At 37.1% G+C, this 27,442-nt stretch overlaps 1 protein-coding gene across 7 annotated transcripts in view; it reads right to left on the reverse strand.

Annotated features, from left to right (window-relative positions):
- The window catches only part of foxp1b (forkhead box P1b), a 207,722-nt gene that overhangs the window by 105,605 nt on the left and 74,675 nt on the right, over window positions 1-27,442 (reverse strand). For all 7 annotated transcript variants that reach the window (XM_089134368.1, XM_089134366.1, XM_089134367.1 and 4 more), the window contains one exon: window positions 21,837-21,901. The gene's annotated coding sequence lies outside the window, so the exon portion shown is untranslated. The remainder of the gene's footprint in view (window positions 1-21,836; window positions 21,902-27,442) is intronic.

Below are 27,442 nucleotides of genomic sequence, written 5' to 3' on the forward strand. Positions count from 1 at the left end.
AAATTAACACCCAATTAATTTCGGAATTGACAAACAAATGAAACCCATAAATCTAGTTTCTCATTAAATTTCACCATGGAATAATTCAAAAGCAGCAATATCACGATATAAAAAAAAAAGGATGAAAGAAAATGCCTGTTATCCATCACAAATATCAAATAGATGGAGGGGGAAAAAAATAATCTAGTGGAAGGGCATTAATAATGTCAATGGCTTTATGAATTAAGCTATTGTTTTAGTGTCTCATCATTATGATTCCAGCTTTGATAACAAAAGTGCAATTCCTTGCTTGTGATTTTCTGTCTTGAATTGGGCACAAAAAAGGCATACACATAAAAAACAGACAAACAAGAGTTGACAAGAAACAGATGGGTTTGTTTACAGTGTTTATGGTGGCTTTAAATAAAAAGAAAAAGAAAACAAAGACTTAAGGCAAAAACTTCAAAATAATGGAAATTCCCTGAGATTAAGCCCCCGCCATCAGGCACCCACCAAACAAACCTCCATCATCAGATGTCTGCGCCTTTTCCCCACAAAACGCTTGCTTGCTAAACACAACAAGTGTTTGGAACAAACAACAGATAGTACAACAAGGTCAGAATTTGTGCGTGTTGACGTTTTGTTCGGTTCATCTGATATTGCGAGCACACACACACACCAAATCATGTGCGCACCACACCTGGCCTACATAAAAGCATGAGCAGATACAGACAAATCAAGAGCTTTTATCCCTTATTTATTATTTCCCAGGATTTGACTGCGAGTGTGTTTATGGCGAGAGTTTGTTTGTGTGTGCCGTGCACCAGGCCGGAAAGCAGACTCCACCAACGTTAAAAAGATGCTGTCATTCCGGTAAGTTATGAAAGCCCACCTGCGCTTACAAGTCTGTGCTCTCACACCACCCCTGTTTACACAAGCGCTCAACAAAAGCACAACATTCTTACGCTTCAGATAAGTAGTCACAATAAGGTCGACAAAACCCCATGATCACACTTTTGTTTAGGTTCAAAGTTGTTGCTTGCTTGTCTAGACAACACAATAATCTGTTCGACTGAAAAGGTGTGAGAGCATCTTTAGGTTTATCTTTTCTCAAGGATTCATGATGAGTAATGCAGAAAGTTGTATTTTGGCTATGGGTAGTATGAACAAAATTATGACCTAATATTACAGTACAGCTAAGACATTTTTGAACACTAAACGTTTATATGACAATATAGTTGTGCTTGAAATTCAACCCCAAAATTATTTATATATTACAAAACCATGCAGTATTGTTTGGAACTTGGACACAAACCAAAAGGTAAAATTATATGGTTGTTACAGTGTAATTATATATTTAAGTATTGAGCACTAATTGTCAACAAGTACTATAGAGTTAGTTGCATGTTTATGCATAATTTACTGTTATTACTATGGTAAGTACATGTAAGGCTACGTTCACACTGCAGGGCTTAATGCTCAATTCCGATTTTTTGAAAAAATTCGATTTTTTTGCAAGGCCGTTCACATTTCCAATTAAATGCGATCTTTTGTGATCTCCTGTGTGAACGTGAAATGACCCAGAAGTGACCGGCATGCGCAGAAGAGTACTCAACGGTCAACGACGTCACTTGTTTGCGGAATAGTTCTTTTTTTCCATATTGTTGCGAGCTTTTGTTTTATTATTATTATTGCCACAGCCCATATACAAGCACAGACAACAATTATTTTATCGACGGGCAAAGTTTGCACATAAATGTTCGATTTTTCCGATCCTCACAGACCTCGTCATAAAACCCGTTTAATTGATAGTGTGTGTCCTCCGCGCTCCTTGCTTTGACACCGGCGGCCGCGGTGTCACACTGGTGGCTGGTGTTGCCAGATTGGGTGTTTTTTCGCTACGTTTACATGTTTACATGCATTAAATGTTTTAGCCAGGTTTTCGCCTGGAAGGCTCTATAGAAATCTGGCACCCACGAAGTTAAACTGACAGAGATCGCACGTTCAAAGACACCAGAATGAACGTGTTCACAGTAATGCTCATCAGGCAGTAAATAGTATATGAACGCGTTTATGCACTATCGTTCATTGAACACGTTCAGGCACAACACCGGGGAAGAGACACGTCTGCAGAAGCCCATAACAGTGCAGAAACGCGTTGGAGTTAGCGTGTATTGGCTGGCTACAGGTGCGTGCAATGACGTGCGGGTCGGATATATGTGACCTGGCCGTTCAGATTGAAGTCGCATTTCAAAAGATCGGATACATATCGGATTTAGACCACATACCCAAGTGGCCTGGGTCGCATTTGAAAAGATCGGATCTGTGTCGTTCAGACTGTCATGAAAAAATCAAATACAGGTCGCATAGGGGCGAAAAAATCGGAATTAGGTCGTTTCAGCCTGCAGTGTGAACGTAGCCTTAACATATATAACAACCTCACTGTAAAATAAAGTGTTACGAATTATTCATTTGAATATAGAAATGAACTGAAATAGAGAATCTGGTCGATATTGATAAGCTGATAATTATTTAATTTATGGTCAATGAATCAATAAATGGACAATATTAAAATTCTAGACTATTTGGTCAAAACAAACAATAATCAAAACTATATAAACACAGTACTTGACAAAACTTTTTTTGCTCATCAGCCACTGTGGATAGTGGTTTTCTAAAGCTACTAACCACTCAGCATTTTCACTGGCCACATTTTTGACATTGATACCATTGGGAAAAACCATAAAGATATTTTTAATATTTTCTCATAATTTGGCAGCCGATTTATTAGGCTGCTGTCACTTTAAAACCTGACACACAGATCCATTATACTGATTTATATATATATATATATATATATATTTGGCTTTATGTGCGCTACTTTGGGCATGAGCACAAAATCTGAGGGAATGAGTAAAACTATGCACAATACGTGCAATCCCATGCTGAAATTTAAACCTTGTAAAACCATGAATATTCATCCAGTTCCAGACCAAATGAAACGAGTGTGTAAGGAAGAGCTGGTAATGTGTATCCTGTGAAAGTGTTTCAGATATTTAGGTATCGATAAGTATCGAAAAATCTATATTTTTGACAACTCTACATTGTAATTAGTTTGAGATGCCTTTTTAAAAGACTACAATTGAAAAAAAATGCATGTATGCACACACACACATAGACATACACACACACACACACACACACACACACTAAATAAATCCCAGGGGTACATTTAAATTTTTTTTTTTTTTTTTAAAGTAAAATAATGTGTTTTATAAATAGGTTTACTTATGACCACAATCAAGCCTCCTCAAAAGTATGTCCATCACTATCTATGCTAGATACAAACACTGTGTTACCTTCGATTTGGGTCTTCCGTCTCAAGGCACAACTTTGCATCATTCACATGTGTTGGCACAATCAGGGCTAGCAACTCGCCCTCGTGGAAAAGAATTGCTCGTCACCCTCTCAAAGAGGAAATGACAGCAGCAATGACATTCTGCCAAAAGTAGATCTCACAGTGAGACCAAACAGCCCCTCTAATCTCAGCGGGCCTCTCCAGGCCAGAAACATATCTCGACACTACTGAGGCGGCAATCTGAGAACAAAACCCCACCGCGTTTGGACAGACGGGTTTCGTCTTTTCTTTTGTGCTTTCTTCAGTTTGCTTCCAGACCTTGTAGGGCTAATGCCGGTCCGGCAGCTCCTACAAACAAAGCTCGCTATTTGTTTAATAACTGATTGCTGCCATGACTACGGTAAACAAGGGGGAGAACAGGGCCTTTTCTTTCTGTTTATGAACAAACACATCTTCTCGCAAAGAGCAATTTAACATTAACCAGGTGGAATGATCAACAGATCCCATAGGTTACACAGAGGGCGAGCCGAAATGTAAACATTCTTTAGAGAAACGGAGAGAATGGAAGGCGGCGGGCGAGCATGTATGGATAGCAAGGTCAATGCAAATGCAGCCCGTCTTGAACAAACAAACTCGAGACAAACAAACAGTCGTTCTCCTGACATTTAAAGAAGCATTAGGACGGGTGGGCTACAGCTGCTAACGGTCAACGTGAATGTGAACTAGATAGGGGTGGGAATGTGTCACTCAACAGGACCTCACGTTCCTCCTATACGTCCGGCTTCGGTCTGCGGAACAAACAGACGCGCCGCATCATCCTTATTGCCTCCACGAAAACAGCAACAAGAAACTTGTAAAACCAGTTAAACATTACCAGTCAATTACTCAGTAACCAGTGCTTGGGACATATCAATTGTGGCTGTGGGTTCATTTACAATGACAATGCGTCGAGTTTGATTGGACTGTTAACATTCACAATGGTATTGACTAAGTCAGTACAAAACAAGTATTTGATACGTGGTGGAGGCATAAACAACTATTCTCTTAAGGGGATAGTTCAACTAAAAGGGACTTAACCTCAAGTCAATCCAAATGCATGGCTTCAGAAGAATTGGAATATGGACAATTTGTATGGTGCTTTTGTCCTTTTGGGGAATTTGACTGCAAAAATCTCTTTCTTTGAAAACAGAAACTTAGACATGCTTTTATTCAACAAGGATGCACTGGATAAACTGAAACTGACAGTAAAGACTTTTACATATTACATAGTTTCCATAAAAATATTAACAGCAAAACTGCTTCCAACATCGATAATAATAAGAAATGTCACTTGAGTACCAAAACTGCATATTATAATGTTTTCTTAAGGATCATGTTCAGTCATGTTGATGATGTTTATCATCAAAGTTAAGCTTTGACATCACAGGAATAAACGATTACTGTAGCAAGTTTGTGTAATATGACTAAGTCATGAACATTTTTTTATGAGTGTAACTGAATGATATGCCTGATAAAGGTCGTGAGACTGAAACGTTGCTAAAAGAAAATTGATACTCATTTGCAAGTATTGATAGTGAGCAGAAGTTCCTTGTTTTTTTATGAGTGTAACTGAAAAAAAGAACAAGTCAAAACACCGTCAGGGCCCAGAAAACACCTCAGACCCCAACGGGTTAAAATATATATACAAAAAGAGAAGAGGTCGTTTTTCAAGATGTTCTGCTAAGTGGCAAGTCCCGAAGTATTGAACCATTGAAAAAGGCCTTTTCAGTTTCAGAAACGGATGCTTTTTTAACTTGCTCAGTCCAACCGCTCACATTCATTTCATTTACCTCTCCAAATTGATTCATCCCAACTCTGAAGAGCTACAGTACAACAACGAGTGATACAGGGTTCTAAACATATATTTATTACACATAGAGAGAAACGTAATAAGATCCTTGCGCGTGAAATCCAGATTGAAACATATCACCAGACGATCATCGCACAATGATTCAAACAAATAAGAACCCATTATCACACTACAAGCTTGAGAAATGAACAAGAAATGAACAATCAGGATGCCGTCAACCGGAAGACAACTCCAGCGGAGAGGCTAAATAGATGTATAATTTCAAGAGGTACACAAAACAGTTGGTCTCCTCAATGAATTTACGACAAAGTCTGCGCTGCGTTTAAGGCCCTGCTGTGCCAAGAATATGATGGAACGCACAAAAGTAAGGCAGGCCACGGTATTTTTAGCGAAACAGCCAATAGAGACCAAAGTAAATAAGAAAAAGTCTAATGAGTTTTAATGCAGCCGCTACCAGGATAGAAAGGCCAATTTTGGGATGTGGAACTACAGTCATATGAGCGGTTTACGACAAACTCCTGAGCGACTCTCCTTCAAGCGACATTGAAGGATTGGTTCACAGACAGCTTGGGATGATTAGCACGGCAGCGAAGAGTCAGTAACCGCGAGTCGGGTCTCATCCGCACGCGTGTGAGGCGTCGAGCCGTGGGGAAGGAGGCCTTCACTCAAAAGGCCCCACTGCACAACGGACAAATTACAACTGTCAAACACCCGCACGCACTCGGCAAAGAAAACAAGGCGCTCAATCTCCCGCATCCTCTGGGACTGGCCAAAGTGCATATTGTTTTAATATTATTTAAAAGTGTGTCATATATTTTTAATCATTGTAACTTGAAATTCGTGCAACGAGCCCTCCCGTGGGTGGAGCGAACGTGGACTTTTGCGCAGAGGAAATGTGTCAACCGCGTATTTGTGGGATGGGGAGTTTAGCCTCCGTGAACTTTGTCTAATTAATATTTCCAGTCTAAACCATGAGAGGGCCTGTATTATTAGAAACATTATCTTGGGGGGTAAATTACCCAGTTGGACTGCCATAGTGTCAATTGGCATTAATGGAAAAAGGCAACAACATAACTACAGTCAAGCAGAGAAACCTGAATACTCACTACCTAATTTGCAGTAGCACATCATTGCTTGATAGAAAAATATATAGCAAATTGAAGCATCATTTAAATGCTTGAAAATGTTTATTGAAATGATATAAAATGTATTAACGAGTAAATGAAATGTATACTTTTGACTAAACTAACATGAATTCGCTTTTTTGTCAGTTCAATTACATTTCGAACAATGTATCGTGTTTAATATATTCACAATTTTTGCATAATTTGTCAAAACTACACAATTAACAGGAAATTGTATAGCAATGAAACAAGGTCTAAAAAGGCATCTGAAATAGCAAAAATAAAATCATGCACGCATAAAAGTTTATAAGATGTTTCACTGTGACCTTATTGTAAAAAAAAACAAAAACAAACACTCAAACAAGGGAGAAAGAAAGCAAAAGGTTAAAGGAGTAGTTCACTTTTTAAAAAAAATTGCTGATAATTTACTCACCCCCATGTCACCCAAGATGTCCACGTCTTTCTTTCTTCAGTCGAAAAGAAATTAAGGTTTTTGATGAAAAACATTCCAATTTTCTCCATATAATGGACTTCAATGGGTACCAAACGATTCAAGGTCCAAATGAGATTTTCAATGCAAACTGCAAACTGTTCAAAGGGCTTTAAACTATTCCAGACGATGAATAAGGGTCTTATTTAGCACCCTTCGAGTCATGACTCAAAAAAAGATTTGTTCATTTTGATGAACGAGTTCGAACAGGAGAGTCACGGAACAGAGCAAGGCGAGCATTTGTGCTTATAAAACTTAAACTTTTTTATTTATTTTTTAATAGATTGTTTGGCTAGATAAGACCCTTATCATCGTCTGGTGTCGTTAAAGCCCTTTGAACAGTTTGCAACTGAAACTCTCATTTGGACCTTGAACCATTTGGTTCCCTGTAAAGTGTAAAGTGTAAATGTTTTCATCAAAAACCTTCATTTCTTTTCGACTGAAGAAAGAAAGACATGGACATCTTGGATGACATGGGGGTGAGTACATTTTTTTTTTTTAAGTGAACTACTCCTTTAATTCAAGATAAGCAAGTTCTACGCAGAACTGGCCAACTGTTGCAGTTTGTTAAGTTTTTATGAGAAATTATCATCAAACGATCTAATAACAACCATGATTACCCTCTGATTTGTCAATACATGACAAGAAAATGTTAACACACTCTCTCTATAAACACTTTTTCTGATTCTTACTTTGTTGATTACAAAATACACAATAGGCACAAATCATGCTGATCGACTAGTCGTTTTGGCTTTATCGGGTATAAACATGCTGTATAATCTCAGAAAGTTTCAGAGCTTGCATGCACAAAACCTAATTTCTGCACGAAAACATTTGACGTCACAGCTTGCGTCTTGTGAACCGTAGGGTAACCCCGAAACACTACTTTGCAGCATTCAGGAATCACATGACCTCTCTATAGTTTTATACAACTAAGATTCTTCACCACAGACATCAAACCACAGCATGGTATAGGCCTACTTTCCATCCTGCATACTCAGCCAATATCGAGAAAGGGATATTGCACAGCTGTGAGGTGTCGGTGCCGAAATAAAGACTTGTGCACAAAAGTGAAACATCTTTCTGAACGTTTACTAGAAAATGAGCGAGCATACTGTAAAGCATCCGTTCTGCCATATTGGCGTCATGCACTCTTCCTATAGAGGTTTGTGTATTAAGATAAAACATATTAATACAGTATACTGAAAGGGTTAAAAAGAAAGGGTTGAGTCCCCTGTCTTCCATTAAGCAGTTAAACCAAAGGTAAAGGGCATGCTGGGGGTAAACGGCAAAAGACCTCGCGTGAAACCGATGAGCGCTTTAATGGAATCGGCTTTTTAACAACTCTTTTTTTGTGTTAAATACAGTCCGTGTCAGGGAGATGCGTCCCACCCATAAAGCAAGCGCAATGACAACGTACAGTGGGCACTAACGCAAGGACATAGTTCATCATGCCATTTTCTGCAATTCCCAGCTGATTAGGGTCATTATGTTGGAACCCTGATTTATGCTGTCATTTCCTCTCACCCTATCCTGCATCAATGAATCTTAATGAATTGGTAAATAAGGGTGAGGATTACACTCTGCGACACCGAAACATTCCTCACCCTCCACGCCACCAGATTTATGGAGCCAATTAGGGACTAACGGAGAAAATTGGCTGGCAGGAAAATAATATTCTTTATGGTACAAAATGGAAAAGCATTCGCGCTGAAGGGCAATTGTATTGTCAGCATTAAGTCCATAAAATATCCCCTCCACCCAGTGAAAGAAAGAAAGAGAGAGAGAGAGAGAGAGAGAGAGAGAGAGACAGACTTTCGGCAATCTTTCTTAAATTACAAAAAGGAATTATTCAGAATGATCAGCATTTTACTTATCACTTTATTTTATTTATTTTTTTGTTCATTTTCCAACAAGGCTATATACTGTATCAACTAACCATGAGACTCAACAACCTATAAAACCATTAAAACGAATACATTTGACATTTTATGGTTTAATATATGTTTATATTAAACCATAAAATATATTTATATATATATATATATATATATATTTTTTTTTTTTAATCACAGAAAAAATATACATAAATAACATAAACAAAATCAATTATGAGAATTAAGACAGGACATTGTAGGATTTACTGCGAGTGCATTAAGGAGCGGTCAACATAAACGTGATAGGGTAAAAAGGGATTTAATAAACACGTGCACCTTGCTCATCCCATGACCATGAATCATGCACCGGCGCACAAATCGCCCTTTAAACCAATCAGTCTTCTCCATGATCAAAACAACGGCGCCTGCCGCAAAACAGCTAACCTTCAGTTCTTTAATATATATTTTTTTTTTTCGCTTTTCTTTCTAAGGTGACAAAAACTGGAAATACAAAAAGACAGCCAGGAGAAAAGAATATCTGCAAGTATCTGCGAAAAAAGCCCGAAGTGAGACCCACCTCTTCCTATTAACGGCAGCATCTTAGAGGCACACTCAATGTGCTAACGAGCCCCCTTTATGTATTACATATTGTGACTAGACTCGGAGCGTAACAGCGGCTCTCCACATCAAACAAGCAAAGGCCTGTTATTAGATGGAGGGCTGGGAGAGAGGCTGTGTGAAAAGAAGTGGAAAATTAAAGTTGAAGCCAAGCAGGAAAGACTTTAATTTACTGGCATGTACAGTATGCAAATGAGATTACTCTCTGCTTAACTGCATCATTTATGTCCATAATAACGGCATCATCATTACGGGACTCAAATTAAATTACAGCGTAATTAGCATATCAAAGTGACTGGTTAAAGTTTAAAACAAATACCCAATTTTCGCTAATGAAAAGCTGTAATCTGAGCGCATGTAACTTGAAGTGAAAACAGCCTAAACAAATATGTGTTTTCGCTGGTGGGGGGGAGGGCAGGGTAGGGTTCTTGTCTCGCTCAAATATATGAGGGAGGGGCTTACAGAGGCTGGATGCGTCTCACCTGACGGACTTCACACCCTCAGCTTCCATTTCCTAGAGACGCTCTGATCAAAGGTTCCATTTCCTACACTTGCCACTTTGGAGCTCATCAATAAAATACAAAATCACTTCACTGCTGATTCGATGGGTGGAAGGGGGGTGAAAGTAATACGTGAGACAGGTGGGGGAGGGATGACATCTGAGGGCTTATAAACTTGCATTTGAAAGTGGAAGGAAAACACCTCCACTTTCCAGTCGAATTATAACCAATAATGACATTTAACTATTGCCGGCGTCTAGCAAAAGCAACTGCACCAGAAATGACAGCATCGGAGCCCAAATAATCCCACAAAAACCATCAAACCCGGACTCGGCGGATCACACAAACATAGTTTGTGTCATACGTTCCCCCCGTTTTTGATCCGCAGCTTTAAGACTATCATGTCGCCACATTATTGATCTCATTCCGAATTTATGACGCACTTCTCCGTTCCCAGAGAGAAATCTGAGGTCTTAACTCTCAAACATAAGTCAATCTCTCCTCACCAACCCCGCCAGGACTTCATCTCAATCGCACCAACAAACGAATCAGAGCCTGTGCACATTACTCTTGAAATTTTAAAGAAGTGCTGTTTTATTTTATTCATTGAGGAATCCATTATGGACTGTATTCCTAAGGAGTATGTATATGACGTGCCTTTCAAGGTAGAGTCGGGGCAGAATCCTCTCCATCAACTAATGACACCGCTCATTACATGCAGAACAGAGCGGAATGAAAGTGCTCCTGTCTGTGGCAGGGTCTTCTCTGTGTAAATCCCTATGAAATGCTAATATCTCACTTCTAATTAAAGGATACTAAGTCCAAATGTACCTCCGTGCCAGTAACATAAATTTTATTAATGTTTTTTTTTTTTTTTTGTCGCTACAGCCGTGTCTAGGCTTCATTCCATTAATTCATATTTAATACCGAGCTGCTTAAGCATTCCTCTCTTGTTTTGCCTTTAGTTCTTTCTTTTCTCTTTTTTAACACTTGAGGCCCAAGATTACAAACAGATGCTCATTGTGAGCAGAAGCATCATTATGGGGTTGTGAAACTATATTTTTTTGCAGGTGCATGAGCGCCTGGCCACACAGACGTTTGCACAAACAGAATCATGTGCATATAAGGTGCTAAAACTATCTGGAAAAAAAAAAAAAAACAACAACACTGAGTTAACCGGTATGGCCTCTCTGAGCCTGTACACATTTACTGTATTGACACATGTCTGCATGTAAACATGTTTACAAAAAATGTGCAGCCATTCTACGAATTCGACCTTGAAGTCTGCAAACAACGGCCACACAAAGTTCATTAAGAGGAGGTTCAAAACAATGCCGTTCCCTTTTGCCTTAAAGACAAAGCTGGCTTTTTACACTGCTTTTTCTAAAACACAAAAAACGCAGGGGAAAATTGATCACTTAGGTATCATCGTTGAATTAAAAAGCCTACCTAATGGTGAGTATGAAATACGGCCTAATTAGGGCTTTGGTTTTATAGCGCCTGTTAACGTAGTTATCACTTACAACATTGTAATGTCAAAATCAATACGGATTACTTATGTCCTATCTGCCTCCATTCCGTGAGGTGACGATAGTGTATCTGTCTGTGCACTTATTAGGCAGGATTGAGCCAGACAGCGTTTGGAAAAAAAAAAGAACCACGAATTAATCTATGTGGCCCCATTCATATGGCATTACTCACACAACCAAACCTAATCAAAGAAATTTATTCCAGCCTGAAAGTAGCAAAACACTTCACAGCAAAATATAGTCACTGATTTACAGTACTACTGTCTGCAGTGAAGATAGATAGATAGATAGATAGATAGATAGATAGATAGATAGATAGATAGATAGATAGATAGATAGATAGATAGATAGATAGATAGATAGATAGATAGATAGATAGATAGATAGATAGATAGAACAATCAACAGATAGGACAATCGACAGATAAAACGATAGAACGACCGACGACAGATAGAGCGATCGACAGATAAAACGATAGAACGACCGACGACAGATAGAGCGATCGACAGATAAAACGATCGATAGATAGAATGATGAAACAATCAACAGATAGAATGATCGACAGATAGAACGATGGAACAATCGACAGATAAAAAGATAGACAAATAGAACCAATCGACAGATATAACAATCGACAGATAGAACGGTCGACAGATAGAAGGATAGACAAATAGAACGATAGACGGATAGAACAATGAAACAATCGACAGATAGAACGATGGAACGATCGACAGATAAAATGATAGAACGATCGACAGATAGAGCAATGGAACGATCAACAGATGGAACGATAGAACGATCGACAGATAGAATGATGGAACAATCGACAGATAAAAAGATAGACAAATAGAACTAATCGACAGATAGAAGGATAGACAAATAGAACGATAGACGGATAGAACAATGAAACGATCGACAGATAGAACGATGGAACGATCGACAGATAAAATGATAGAACGATCGACAGATAGAGCAATGGAACGATCAACAGATGGAACGATAGAACGTTCGACAGATCGAATGATCGATAGATAGAGCGATGGAACAATCGACAGATAAAAAGATAGACAAATAGAACCAATCGACAGATATAACAATCGACAGATAGAACGGTCGACAGATAGAAGGATAGACAAATAGAACGATAGACGGATAGAACAATGAAACAATCGACAGATAGAACGATGGAACGATCGACAGATAAAATGATAGAACGATCGACAGATAGAGCAATGGAACGATCAACAGATGGAACGATAGAACGATCGACAGATAGAATTATAGAACGATCGATAGATAAAACAATGGAACAATCAACAGATAAAACGATAGAACAATCGACAGATAAAACGATAGAACGACCGACAGATAGAATGATGGAACAATCGACAGATAAAAAGATAGACAAATAGAACTAATCGACAGATAGAAGGATAGACAAATAGAACGATAGACGGATAGAACAATGAAACGATCGACAGATAAAATGATAGAACGATCGACAGATAGAGCAATGGAACGATCAACAGATGGAACGATAGAACGTTCGACAGATCGAATGATCGATAGATAGAGCGATGGAACAATCGACAGATAGAATGATAGAACGATCAACAGATAGAACGATCGACAGATAGAACGATGGAAAAATCGACAGATAAAACGATAGAACAAAAGACAGACAGAACGATGGAACGATCGACAGATAGAACGATCGATAGATCGATAGATAGAATGATGGAACGATCGACAGATAAAACGATCGACACATAGAACGATCGACAGATGAAAAACAGACAGAACGATTGATAGATATTGTAGGTGAAAAAAGAGAAAGAGACAGAACGATCAACAGAATGAAAGAACGATGAACAGAAAGATAGAACGAACGACAAATAGACATTTAAAAAAAATGTAAAGCTCATTTGCAAACTGATATTAAACTGAAATAAATATGTTAGATTAAAAAAGTGCACATTTCCAAATCTTCAAACCTAAAGGTAAAGAAAAAAAAATAAAAAGTTTAAAAAACACCCCAAAATTGTAATCTCCATTTAAATCCATGTTTTGACAATATTCCCGTAGATAAGGTGAGCCTGCACTGAAGCGCCTGCTTGATTCAGATATAAGGTTACAGTGGATGACCTTCAACATTCCTCAATGTCCCAGAATGCCATTCATCTACAGCTGCAGATAAGGCTGAGCAAATATCATAAGCATGAGGATTTTAGGATTGAGGTGAGGCCGGCCACATCCTTAACCTACAAGGAAGAGGGCGAAAAGAGATCTACCCTTTAAGGGCCATTTCCTGAAGGATCTGCTGTAAAAACACACATAAAAAAAGAAGCCATATCCATGTCCTGTCATCTCTCTTGGCATTAACGTTTTTCATCGTCCCTTTGATGACGGCTCATCTGACTAATCACAGAAGCCATGTGTTCTGAAAACCTTCATTAAATCGACAGGATTCTTAAACGCGTTACAGACATGAGCAGAATAAAGGTCCTAAAGTTACTCACCAATCAGAGAAGAAGATAAAAGAGCTTGATTGGTCATATAGTGCTTGAAGAGTCCCGTGTATGAGGGCGCAGCGGTGACACAACCTGTGACTACACTAATCTGTTCTGAAACACACCAACCCTTATCCCCTGCTGATATATACCTAAACAAGACAAACACAGACAACCAGTGAACAGGCAACCACAACAAACAAAAGAGTGAAAGAGAGAGAGAGAGAGAGAGAGAGAGAGACGAAAGAACAGAGAGTGATATACAACAAAAATAATATATCACTCTCATTAAAATAAATAAATAATATATAAAATAATTAAATAAATAAATAATATAATTTAAAAGAAAGAACTTGATTATGATTATAAATTTGACCATTTATAAAAATGGCCTAAAACGAGTTTAGACCAAATTTATAAACCATATTTCCAGGACAATTAAGAAAATCTTTCCAGTCCTATTTGCATGTTCGTCCCAAATATCATAAACTAAAATAAAATTATTATAAATCTGGCCATGTATAATAATTAGGGCTGTCAAATGATTAATCGCGATTAATCGCATCCAAAATAAAAGTTTGTGTTTACATAATATATGTGGGTGCACTGTGTGTGTATATGAAGAGTTCAGATGCAAAAGCCTCTAAATGCCATTTGAAATTTTCTTCTTTAATGATGATTTTTATCAAACTTGTATATTTAAGTTCAGTAATTTTACTTAAATGGCAATGATAATTACCTATTAATTGTTATTTAAGTGAAATTACTGAACTTAAATATACAAGCTTGATAAAAATCATCATTAAAGAAGAAAATTTCAAATGGCATTTAGAGGCCTTTGCATCTGAACTCTTCATATATATATATATATATATATATATATATATATATATATATATATATGCATGTATATTTAAGAATTTTTTAAATATAAAATATTTATATATAATATAAATTATATATAAATCTATATACAGTATATACATGAAAATATTCTTAAATACAAGCATGTGTGTATTTATATATATATGTATATATATATAAAATGATTATACACAGTGCACCCACATATATTATGTAAACAAAAAATTTTATTTTGGATGCGATTAATCGTTTGACAGCCCTAATAATCCAGTCCAGTTCCCATTTTATTACCAATTATCATAATAATAATAATAATAATAATAATAAATAAAAAATAAATAAATAAAAAATACTGATTATAAATTTGATTTAACAATTTTAGACAATTTATCCTATTTTTTTATGAAAATCAAGACTGTCGTACCAGTCCTGTTTCCATTTTCTTCCCAATTATCAGTATACAAAAAAAAATAAATTATTTTATATATATATATATATATATATATGAATATTTAATCAGAAATGTATATTAAGATTCATCCTACTCTCATTTGTGTCCGCAAGTATAAAATATTACTGTAAATGTCATGGTATGCCATTGTATGTTCCAATAGGAAATAGGTAAACAAACCTCAAGCTCATGATGAAATCTGAATGGCTGTGAACAGGGAAAAAGAGAAGCCAGTCAGGGAAAAGCCTAAATATCATTAGTGATTATGTGCCGAGGCATAGTTTAGGTTGAATAATGTAATACTGAGAGGGCAAGGCCTGTGAGATATGTTTCTTATTGTCTAAGTGTCAGTTTAAAGGCCCCTACCCTGGGCCGGGCCCCTGGCCTTCCTTCTGCACTGTTTTAACAGAGATGAAACCATATTAGGATGTGTATGCTAAAGTAAACAATAACATAGTTGCAATGAGATGGAAATTTTTCAGCTAATGGTGTTTGTCATTCCTGTTTTCAGTCCTGGACTTAAGCTCTTTGCTTCTTTCTCTTTTTTTCCACGTCTTCTTTCTTTTTTTCCCTCCCTCCCCCGAGGTTGGGAGGACTGTGTTTATGAATAACAACTAAAGAGGCCAGTCCTCGACCTGCTGCAAAACACACAGTAAACAGAACTGCTTTTAACGTGCCTGTTCACTTTTTTTGTTGGATATGTTGATTTAACTTTTAGTCTTCAGGGAAGAAGACTTCAACCAGAGAAGTGACAAGTAAAATTCATGCCAGATTGTCCATGCAATAACATTCATTTTAATATCGTACTCTTTTTTTTTTTTTTTGCCCCAAAAAATTACATATTACAGCCCAAGTGCATAGAGAGCAATCCAAAAAGTGATAACTTCCCCATAAAAAAAGACATTTTTTCAATCAAATTTTAAACCAAGGGCCCCTTTCATAACCACAAACTGTTTACAGGCCTCTAATATATTGCATTTTATACTTTATACCCAACAGTTTAATATTGTAGTCTAGTATTATTTCCATATTTGATTAAATGTAATAAACTTTTTTTGGATTTTCAGTTTACTATTTTCAATCAAATGAATCAATGGATTTTGAATCGTTTTTGAAATGTTCAGCAGACACCCTGAAAATTTGACCTCATTTTAAAAAATGCTTTCTCAAACCATAGAAATAGTACAAAAGTAGGACCTTTGCATAAATCACCAACCGAAGTGATACCATTGATATATGCCATTTTGAAATCAGTTAACTACTTTCCCTTACAAAGGAAAATGCATTACAGTAATTGCATTAACAATATTTTAGCAATGGCAATTCCAATTGGTGCCAAAAGTGGCAAGGAAATCACACATTTCACCTTTAACAAAGTCCAAAGTCAAACACTTTTTACAGTTTAAAAGCCACAACAAAACTTCAGCTAACCAGTGTAGGTGTATCTCTTTTCCTACAGCACAAATACACTCCCCCTCTTTCTTTGTCTCTCTCTCTCACACACACACTATATGCAAGCTGTTTATTTACTTAATGTTAAAGCTATTCCATTAAGCAGCTAGGCCCAGGTGCTTCATCCCTAAAAGGGATTTTCCTTCCTCAAATAAATACAGCAGCGAGACGCAGCCAAACTGATATTGACCATGAACAGTGAATGTCAGAAAGAGAACAATAAACATCAACCTGTGTAAGTCATTAAGGACATAGACTTTCAATTTTCATGATGATTTATGAACTTGATCTGGTATATTTTTAAGGAAGGCAAGCTAAGACTAAGCCCATAGAGTATGGCTTAGCTGCTTATGTTCAACAATGTGCTAATGATTTCAATTTCGTCTTACCGAAATGAGTTCAACCATGTGGTGTATTTGCATTGCTAGTACAAAGAAAACAAAACGACTGGGGGGAAAGAACAGTCAAGCTCACTTAAGCAAAAGAAAAGAAGCAAATGCCTACATTTCATGTTGGAAGAACCACCTAAAAAATCATTCTTTCATTCAATTTGACCCATTTAAAATACGTTCATCTCCTTTCAGCTGGATGAAGAAATTGAAAAGTGATGCAAAAAAAAAAAGAAAGGAAAAACAGCGAATGTCTTCAGATGAAAAGAAGACAAACAGAGCTTTGTGATATACGTGACAAACACTCTCGCGCACACTCCTCACGGAGCGATTTTGTGGACAGATTTCCTTTCATCTCTCTGAAGACAACTCCTCTGACAGAAGCAGAGACTGCTGCCAGCCTGACTGCCATCACTTCCATTCAGTACAAAGATCCTGTCACGAAGACTCGCTCCGACGCAGTGGCAGACCGACTATATCAAAGCCTTTCCACCTCTAAGAGAGCAGAATTCATTAAGTTATCAATACCACCAAATACATAATGGATTTGTAATTGGGATTTTCTAATATGCATTCAGAGAAGTACACTTTCATCAAGTAAATACAAAAAAAGAAACACCCTCCGGCACGGCAAGGAAAGGTAGCCGGATTTAAATGCATCAAAAAAATCGTAATGTCAATTTGGATCTGTTCCACCTCGGTTATGACCTCCACTGTTTCCAAAAATCGAATCATAATTTTGTTATTTAATTTATATTCAAGTTAATTATAAATGGTACAAATACTATAAAAAATACAAAAACAAAGTATGGTTTTGTAATTGTGTAAATCGTCCATACAATATTTACATCTGACACTTCCACAGTACTTCTTTGTAAGAAAATGCTGACACTTTCATAATTAACAGAAAAAGAAGCTAATGCTAATTCTTTAGTTCAAGATGTTAGCGCTCTAAAAACTTTTTATTACAGCATAGTCAAAATCCTCTCTGGAGTTATGCACACGGGCGCATAAACAACTGTGTGACTAGCGTAAGCATTTAACTTTCTCGTTAGCAATCTCCCCCGTGTGGCGCTTTAGCCATGCTGGCTTGTTTATTATGTTCATAGCTTTGGCAGAAAAAGAGATTTAAGTGAACTCCTACAAATCGGAAGCACTTGTAAATGCATAGAAACACACTCAGCTGTAGAAACAGGGGAATTAGGGGCTTACCAAATGCTAATGCTAATACAAAGCAATTTTCAACCTGATGCTGATACACAGAATTACATTTTTTTTTTTTGTAGTAAGCAATAAAATGTGCTCGGAAGAGCTATTACATGGACCCTAATCCACCTCTGCGCCCTAACATGCATCAATATACAACTCTTCATTTGGTGTTACCTCAGAATTTCCATCTTTGTGGTTGCCGTAAAACGAGAGGATGAGGCAAATAAAGTAAATAATCAAGTGTATGATCTTCAGAGGCATTCCAATTTAGCCCTTGGCAGGCGCCACACAGCATGCAAATATTATATTTTCCCCTGCTGTTTAGCTCTCTGAAAAAGTACTCAGAGTTTAAGTGGATATACACTTACTTTAACGTATGTTAGTGTGGTTGAGTGGGGATAAGATTACACCAGGCATCCATACAGAAGTAAACATGCATTTCTGTTGGAAAGTGGACTGAATTGAATGTATAGGAAAGTCATTTTGCGTTATACCAAAGTGCATGATGAAATTTAAAAGTTTGAAAGTGTGTGAAATGATCTAAATCCGAAATCCAACAATGTATTTAATACATCATTATCATTTGCACCTCAAACTGGTTTTTAAACACTGACATATGCAAATCCTGTGCAAAAACGTAAAGTATGATGTTTATCTTGGGTGGTCAGTTGCTAAAAGGGAGAGAAAAAAAGGGAGATAAACCTTACAACCTGCGCAGATAACCAATGAAATAACCAAACCCTAAACACATCAGTTCACTCAAAAATTCAAATTTATGTCATTAATAACTCACCCTCATGTCATTCCAAACTTGTTAAACTTGTGATCATCTTCGTAACACAAATGAAGATATATTTGAATGAAATCGGATAGTTTTTTTTCCCTCCATATACAGCTGCTTAACTACCACTTCAACACTTCAGAAAGTTCATAAAGAGATTGTAAAATGAGATCCATATGAATTGAGTCTTTTTCTGAAGAGACTCGATCGCTTTATATGATGAACAGGCAGAATTTAGGATTTTATTCACATATAAATTCAAATCTAAAATATAAATTAAAATTAAAAATTCAATCTGTTCATCATATAAAGGGATCGAGTCTCTTAAGAAAATTTGGACTAAACCTCTGAATTTATATGGATTATTTTTACGATCTCTTTATTAATTTTTAATCAATGTATTAAAATAATTAATGCCATTTTTTTTTATTTTTGGGTGAACCAACTCCTTAAGAAAACTCACTGGGTTTAAGAAAAATCACTGGGCGGGTAAGTAAGTAAGTAAATAAATAAATGCTATATTAATAGTAATTAGTATTACTAGTGCTGTTTTCAGGAAAAAAATTCTAAACTTGATGGAGCCAATTGCATTGCGGACAGTGCTTTACATAAACAATTAAAACCAGGGATGCAATGCATATCAAAAGAAAGACAACTTTTTCTTTGATAATGTTGGGCATTTAGTTTATGCATAAATCTACAAAAAAAGTTTGTGTCAGACTTACAACTATGAAAAAAATGCCAATAGAATAATTTTCACTGAAAACAAATCTTATCTTTGATATAATTCTACATGTAATGTATAGTACATGTAAATTTGTTTTAAGAATATTTAGATATTCTTGCTGAAAAACAAGACAAAGATACTGATTACAATATGATTTTTAGGGTGTTTGTGTTGTGTGATGTCAAGAGAGGGAGATCAACAGACAAACGATGTACTGTATATATGTGTATATTGTGAGAAAAATAGAAAGAACATCATGCAAAATAACAAAAGAGAAATCAAACACGTAGTGAACAAGGTTTGCGTATTTGGGTGTGTGTGAATGTGTCTGTATGCATGAGCTCATGGGAAAGGATGGGAAGTCCCTTCCTTGTCCACCATACTGTCAGAGACAGAACATAGACCCACAAACACAGTCCTCCTCCTCCTGCCTTAATACATGAACACCCCTACTTCACTTCTATGGTTTGCTCTGGTCTCCATGTCAGCTGATTAGGGCTGTTCCATTCTGAATCATTTTTCAAAGTGTCCTTTGTCATAGTACCTGGATAACTCAAAGTCCTATTAATTACTGACAATGACCATTTAAAATATGTTGACTCAGCAAGTTGACAGGGATTAATAAAAGCCATTCCTGTCTCAAAAAGAGAAACAAGAAACAAAGGGAATAAAAGACCTGTGCAGTAGGGCAAATAAATGTTTAGCGGTAAACTTTGACAAAAATAGACAACCTCTTTTTCTCTCAACCTTGAGAAAAGTACACAAAAATAAGAGCAGCAACAAATCAGGTGATTCATTAATAATAAGAATAATTTGTTGTTACTTTTCTTGCCACTCAAAGCGCTTTGCAAGCGCTTCGCTTTTGCATCTCCTCAACCACCACCGATGGTGGCATTCACCATGCGACGGCAGCCATATTGTGCCAGAATGTCCACCACACACCAGCTTTATTGGTGGAGAGGAGACAGAGTGATGCGAAGCCAATCAGTATATATGAGGATTATTAGGAAGCATGATGGGCAAATTCAGCCTGGATGCAGGGGTTAAATCCCTACTCTTTTGTTGAAGGACATCCTGGGATTTTTAATGACCACAGAGAGTCAGGACCATGTTTTAACATCTCAAACGAAGGATGGTGCTTTTTGACAGTATAGTGTTCCCATCAATATTAGTGGTGTCAGTTAAACGCATTATTAACGGTGTTAACGGAAACCCATTTTAACGGCGTCAATTTTTTAATCGCAAAATTAACGTTCTTTTTGGACTTAAAAACTTTGCAGTTTTTTTCCACATGCTATTACGACAACTACAGAAATGTTAGAAAAACTACAACAACACACCAGATCTAGCTTGACCAGAAACAAATAAACAGGCACACCGCACACACTTGTTTGGGCTTTTGAGCCAGCCAAATATTAGGGCAACGTTACGTTTTGAGTGGATGGCGAGCGCAAGATGCCGAAATGGATGCCAATAAGATTCTAAATGGAAAGTTTACTTTTAAAAAGTTGCCAAATGTTTCCATTAAATTCGCGTCAAACACGTTAATGCACCAAATAAAATCATTAGCGCGTATCACGCCAGAGGCTCAATTCGCGACATTCTTTCGAACTGGACACGCGAATGAGGCGAATTCACATCGTGCAGCACTGTTAATGTGTCTTTAAATTGAAATCACTCGTGCCAGACACTCTATTCGCGAGTTAACTATGACATTAATGTGATTAATCGCGATTAAATATTTTAATCGTTTGACAGCACTAAGGGTGTAAGGACCCACACAGACCACAGGGTGAGCACCCTCTGCTGGCCTCACTAAGACCTCTTCCAGCAGCAACCTGGCTTTCCCAGGAGGTCTCCCATGCAGGTACTAACCAGGCTCGATCCTGTTTAGCTTATGGTTATATATATATATATATATATATATATATATATATAGCTATAGCTATATATATATATATATAGCTGCTTAGCTATATACTGTAGGTTATATGGCTGCTGACAAAAAGAAATAGAATAGATATAGAAACCTGGCACTAGTCCTGCCCTTTCTAGTCAGTCAACAAGTGCACACGCGCACACACACACACACAGCTCCATTGGAGTCTAATAACTAATCACTTGTTTACCTTCTCCAAGGACTTGCTTATTTGCGTCCGTCTTCAGTTCCAGCGCTGCGTTTATCCTCCCTGCCCTGCAGAGACACCAAACACACAGAAAAAGCTGTAGCTGTAAAATTACTGCTGCAGTCACAAACCATCAGTCATCTCGATGCATAAAAAATGACATTAAAATAAGCTATAGTTGTAATAAACCAATGAGAACTCAACCGTGGACATACAGAAGTACATCATCTACTAAGCAAAACTTGAGAGAAGCAGAAAACAATCACTTATATCCACAGCATTACTGAACCAAATATCAAAAATAACTTCATGGCAGTTTCCCCCCATGGTATCGATGTCAAAATTGTGGCCAGTGAAAATGCTAGTTACTAGTTACTTTAAAAAAACCACTAGCCACAGTGGCTGATGAGCCAAAAAGTTAATGTCAAGCCTTAGTTGTACTATAGTCTCTACGCTACACCTGTTGGAAAAAAAAGAAAAAAAAAAAGAATTAGGTACCAAAACAGGTAACAAAACATCCCAGAATAATATCCTATTTTGTGGGCAAACTCCATCATACAAAAGTTTTGGGTCAGTAAGTCCTTATGATCACCAATGCAACGTTTATTTGATTGAAAATCCTGTAAAAAAAACAAGTAAAAGTAATAATGTGAAATATTATTACAATTTAAAATATCTGCTTTTTTATTTGAACATATTTTGAATTTTTAATTCAAAGGAACATAGTTACCATCTGATAGCCATCACTATATAATTTTTTTAGGGCACCTCCTTCCCAAAAGCCGAAAAGGCAAACAGTTCACAAGCGTGCGTTTACAGCCTCGACTCAAGTATACTCTAAGAGCATATTCTCATACTACACTACTGAGAAAGATATACTGTAGGTCAACATCCCTTGGGCATTTGAATAAAAGCATGAAAGCTTAGCCGAAAAAATATGCAGTTTACATTTGCCAGTCAAAACAGTGGCTGGCCGTTTGAGCAGAGTGATTCTGTTTATCTCAGGTAAAGTGAGCGCAGATAAAACACATTGGTAAAGCATGTCCATGTCTCTGCATCAATTATCTGTTAAACACCCTTGTTAAGGTGGGTGGTCAGCATTTACTACAAGCACCAGTCACCACCAGGACCATATGGGTTTTCCGCATATCTTGTGCCGATTTCATTTTCGAATTCTAATTCATTAGACTTCAATTAACATGTCATCCCTGCTGTTATGAATCAATAGCTCGTGGTGACAAGTGATGAATTTTTCAGCTTAAAAAGCTAAACATCATTTATTCAAATCACCTGCTAAGGTCTCAGGTGCTAAATGAGTTTACTGAAATGCCTAACGCTCATTTAGACAAATGTTCTCTCATTCTAATGATGAGAACGTTTTGCATTAAGAACGGGAGGAGGGGGGCGGGGTGAGAAGAGAGATGCGCAACAGCAGTTACCTTTTAGTTTTTAGCACCGTAATGTGTTGCTAAATCGATATCAGTCCAGACTGAATGCATGCAGTTGGAGGTAATGCTGGTGTTTTGAGCAGCGGGGTGGAGGAGGCCAGGGGAGTGAATAAATACACTCATACCGTTAGACCCAGCTGGAGAAGGAAAAGAACCAGCACTCTGGTGCTCGGGGAACTTGCTGAGATGATCGGCTTCATGGGTGTGTTATGGAGGAAACGTGGCGGGAGAGACAACTAAACGATCACATGGACTAAATATTGTCTGAAGATGATAGCGAAGTGACGGACAGAAAAAAAAAAAAGTTAAGTTTTTGTGTAAGGCTGTTAACTCGCTACAAATGTCCAAAAGTCTTTTCCCTTTTAAATGAAAAATATGGGGAAAAAACATTTTTCCTGTGGTGGAAATTTCATTTGAAATATTTACTGGAATAAAATTGCTGTGTTTCTGAGGCTAATTTAACATCTAGCATTTTATGCACCCTAAATAAACAATTACATCACATTTTGACTTGCCGAATTGCACAACAGTGATATTTACCTCAATAAAAAAGTATAGTAAACATGAATTTCTAAATTCAATCTGTTCATCATATCAAGAGATATATGTTCATCGGAAAATTTGGACTAAACAGCTTTATTCATATGGATTTGTTTTTCAATCTCTTTATAAACTTTTTCGAAAATGGTAGTTGCGTAGGAATTTGATGAGTAATTGATGACAATTTATTTTTTTATTTTTGGGTGAACTGAACTAATCATTTTAAAAAACTCACTGCGTAAGTAATCAAGCAAGCAAGTAAATAAAATAAATATGATCAACTCAAACATCATTTGTGGTAAACAGAAGCTCAGGCATTTTCGCTTGACGTGCAAGAACCGATGAGGTTCATTTTTGTGTTACGCAGCACGTTTGAGCTTCTCCAAGAGGTTTGTTGTTGTGCGTCAAGCGGGTTCGGTCGAGCTTCAGTTTATGTTCGCTGATCAATGTTTTATATGTGAATAAAAAGCCTAAATTAATTCTGTTCATCATTTAAAGCGATTGTGTCTCTTCAGTAAATTTGGACTAAACCGCTCAATTCATGTAGATTAGTTTTATGATCTCTTTATGAACTTTTTGAAGCATCAAATTGGTAGTTGCGTAGCTGTTGAGTAGCGGAGCTAATTTTGGATTTAGATTTATCGGCCAATTCATATTTTGCAGTCACGTGACTACCATGGACACCTGGCGGGCAACAAACTCGGAAAACATTTATATGGCCAGCAAAATCTTTGGTCATACATGACAACAATGGTTAAAAATGATAGCATGCACATGAATATCAACAATCTCATTTGGAAATCCAGACCTGAAGAGGACTTCTACAAAATATTGTTCTTATTCAGCCACATTTACATCATACAGGCTGTTGAATCACACACTCCAGCCAATTCCTGGCTAAAACTAAGCCAATCCTAACGGAAAAGGCCCTGGTGGTCATTACGAACGCCTCTTCAGTCCATCTAATGGACCATCTCTTTGCTCACTTCACCAAAAACACAAGAGCACATGAATATTTACCACCAAGCAAATCCATTCCATTAATCGGTTTGCAAACGCTTAAATAGCATATCTGTGGCTACTTCTGCAGCGGGGTCATAAATGAGCATTTCTGCTTATTAGCATATTAATTTATGCAGCAATTGAGTGTAGCTCATAGGCTGTGACCACCAGCTCCTTTCCTCCCCTATTGGTCAAGAAAGCAAATTTATCCAGTGTCCTTTAACAAGCAGGCTTGACGTGCTCAAAGATAGTGTAAAAGTGTCCTGAAGTATTTTATAGCTGAACTTGTTTACTGATATCATTCCAATCATGATTGTTCTCACAAACCTCATTTGTGTATGCACATATTCAAACTCAGGTTTGATGTAAATCACACCAAATTCTTTTGGTTCTCACATGTTCTTAACGCTCAAAGTTTGAATATGCTAAAAGGACAAGAGATTTGAGAGCTAAAATATTTTTACAGTGAAATTTCAGTCATTTCCACACACTGTATGACTTCAGATAGTAAGCAAGACATGTGAACTGCTTTTATGAACGTTTAATGTTTAGAGAGAGAGAGAGAGAGAGAGAGAGAGAGACCGCAAAAAAAAGAGTCTTGAGCAGAGGACAGGCTTGTGATATCTATATCGAGTCCATTTGTGTTTGTTTTAAGGGTGTGTGCACATGATTTTCCAAGTCACTGTCTGAAATACAGGAAAATTGCATGACTCACTTTGAGACAAATGCAGCTGTTTACAAAAGCCTGACAAAAAGGTAACTGAACAGAGGTCTCGCTCGTTCTCGTTCTCTCCCACTCGCTCTCTCACCAGAGCCTGATTCAATTCCACTATTCCCAAAAAACCTGAAATTCATTTTTATAATTCGCTTAAGCAGGCTTCGCCCATTGTTTTGCACGTCCACGTTCGTGTAAACAACGGCGGTTTCCGACATGCAAACAGACGAGAAACCTAATTTATCTTGGCTTGTACGTGGGTCACTTGAGCTTCTGGAGGCTGAGCGAGTCGGTACATAGTCTGCTGACTGTCAGGCTGTCTGAGTCTAGACATTTTTTCAGACCTGCCCTCACGTTTTGCTGAGCTAAGAACAAAGTATACAGAGTACACACACACACAGCTTTCACAGTCTTAATACCAAGGCAGCGGTATTTCGTTCCTATCCCAAAACAAACAAGGCAGTGCATTTCTTTACACTATTTAAATGTTAACAGGCAAGAGCGCAGGCTGAATAGAGCATTCTTTCACTCTGGATACCAGAAACGGCCCAGCCAGACTTTCAAAACACATTTTAATGAAATCATCCACAAGATAAATAAAAAGCTGCACTTGTTTTCTTTTCTGAGGTCAAATTCCCCTCTTCTTTCTTTTTCTTTTTTTGTAATTGGATTATATATATAGTTTAAGTACTGACCAGATCCATGAGTGCATGAAACTACTGTAAAGCGATTTCTCATTCTCTCTTCCTCTCCCCCGATGACATTTATACAGCTAAAGCCTAAGGCTATGAGGGTTAACACTGGTCACTGTGGGTTTTAACCCAGTTATGTAATGCTATATTTTTAAGCAGTGAAATATTATAGATTTATTAAATGACCCATGCCAATATGAATATCTAGAGGTTAGGGTCAGTAATGTTCAACTTAATCACACAAATATGTAGTGTAAAAAAAAAACTGTACACTAAAAAGAAATGTGCTAAATACCACTAAAAGTGGTTCATTGGCTTGTAATCATATAGGGGAACCACTTTAAGTGCCATTATCTTTGTCATATGGTGCTATGTAGAACCATAAGTGTTGCCATAGAGCATATTAACCATAACAGAGAACCACTAAAGAACCAAACTGGGCTTAACAGGTTCTTTAAATGGTAGTGGTGGTATATAGCACCATGACCACCGCAAATAACCGCTGAAGAACCTTTTTTGTAGAGTGTACTTAAGCTCCATGATATTTACTTTATCTTAAAAAAAAATGGAAACCATTTGGGAATGTCCAATTCTTAATGGCTGCTGCCAATGCCTACATATAGCTGATTAATATTACATTATAGCAAATAATATATACACAAAATTGTGTAATACTTATTTTACACTGCTTTCATTGCATTCTTCATCATTTAATTAATATTTTTCTGTTCATCAAAATAAATCCTGAAAAAGAAACTGCATTACAGTTTCCACAAAAATATCAAGTGGCACAACTGTCTTCGTCATTGATAATAATAAGAAATGTTTCTTGAGTAGCAAATCAGCATATTAGACTGATTTCTGAAGGATCATGTGACACTGGAGACTGGAGAAGTGATACTGAAGAATACAGCTTTGGAATAATCAAATGACTGGTTTCGATTTTAACAATGTGAAATACAATTTTCTCTTTTTAAAGTCTGACAACATTTCAGTTTTTACTGTATTTTTGGTCAAATAAATGCAGCTATAGTGAGCATAAGAGACTTCTTTCAATTGCATTAACAAAAATCTTACAGACCTCAAACTTCTGAACGATAGTTTATGTCCATCACTCATTTCATTAATAAACTACTTACGTTATACTTTCCGAACCATTCTGATTATGCAATGACCAATAACTACAGAAACGTGGCTGATAGCAAATAATAT

Source organism: Pimephales promelas, chromosome 8, assembly GCF_988280905.1.
Source record: "Pimephales promelas chromosome 8, fPimPro1.hap1.1, whole genome shotgun sequence".
NCBI lineage: Eukaryota > Metazoa > Chordata > Actinopteri > Cypriniformes > Leuciscidae > Pimephales > Pimephales promelas.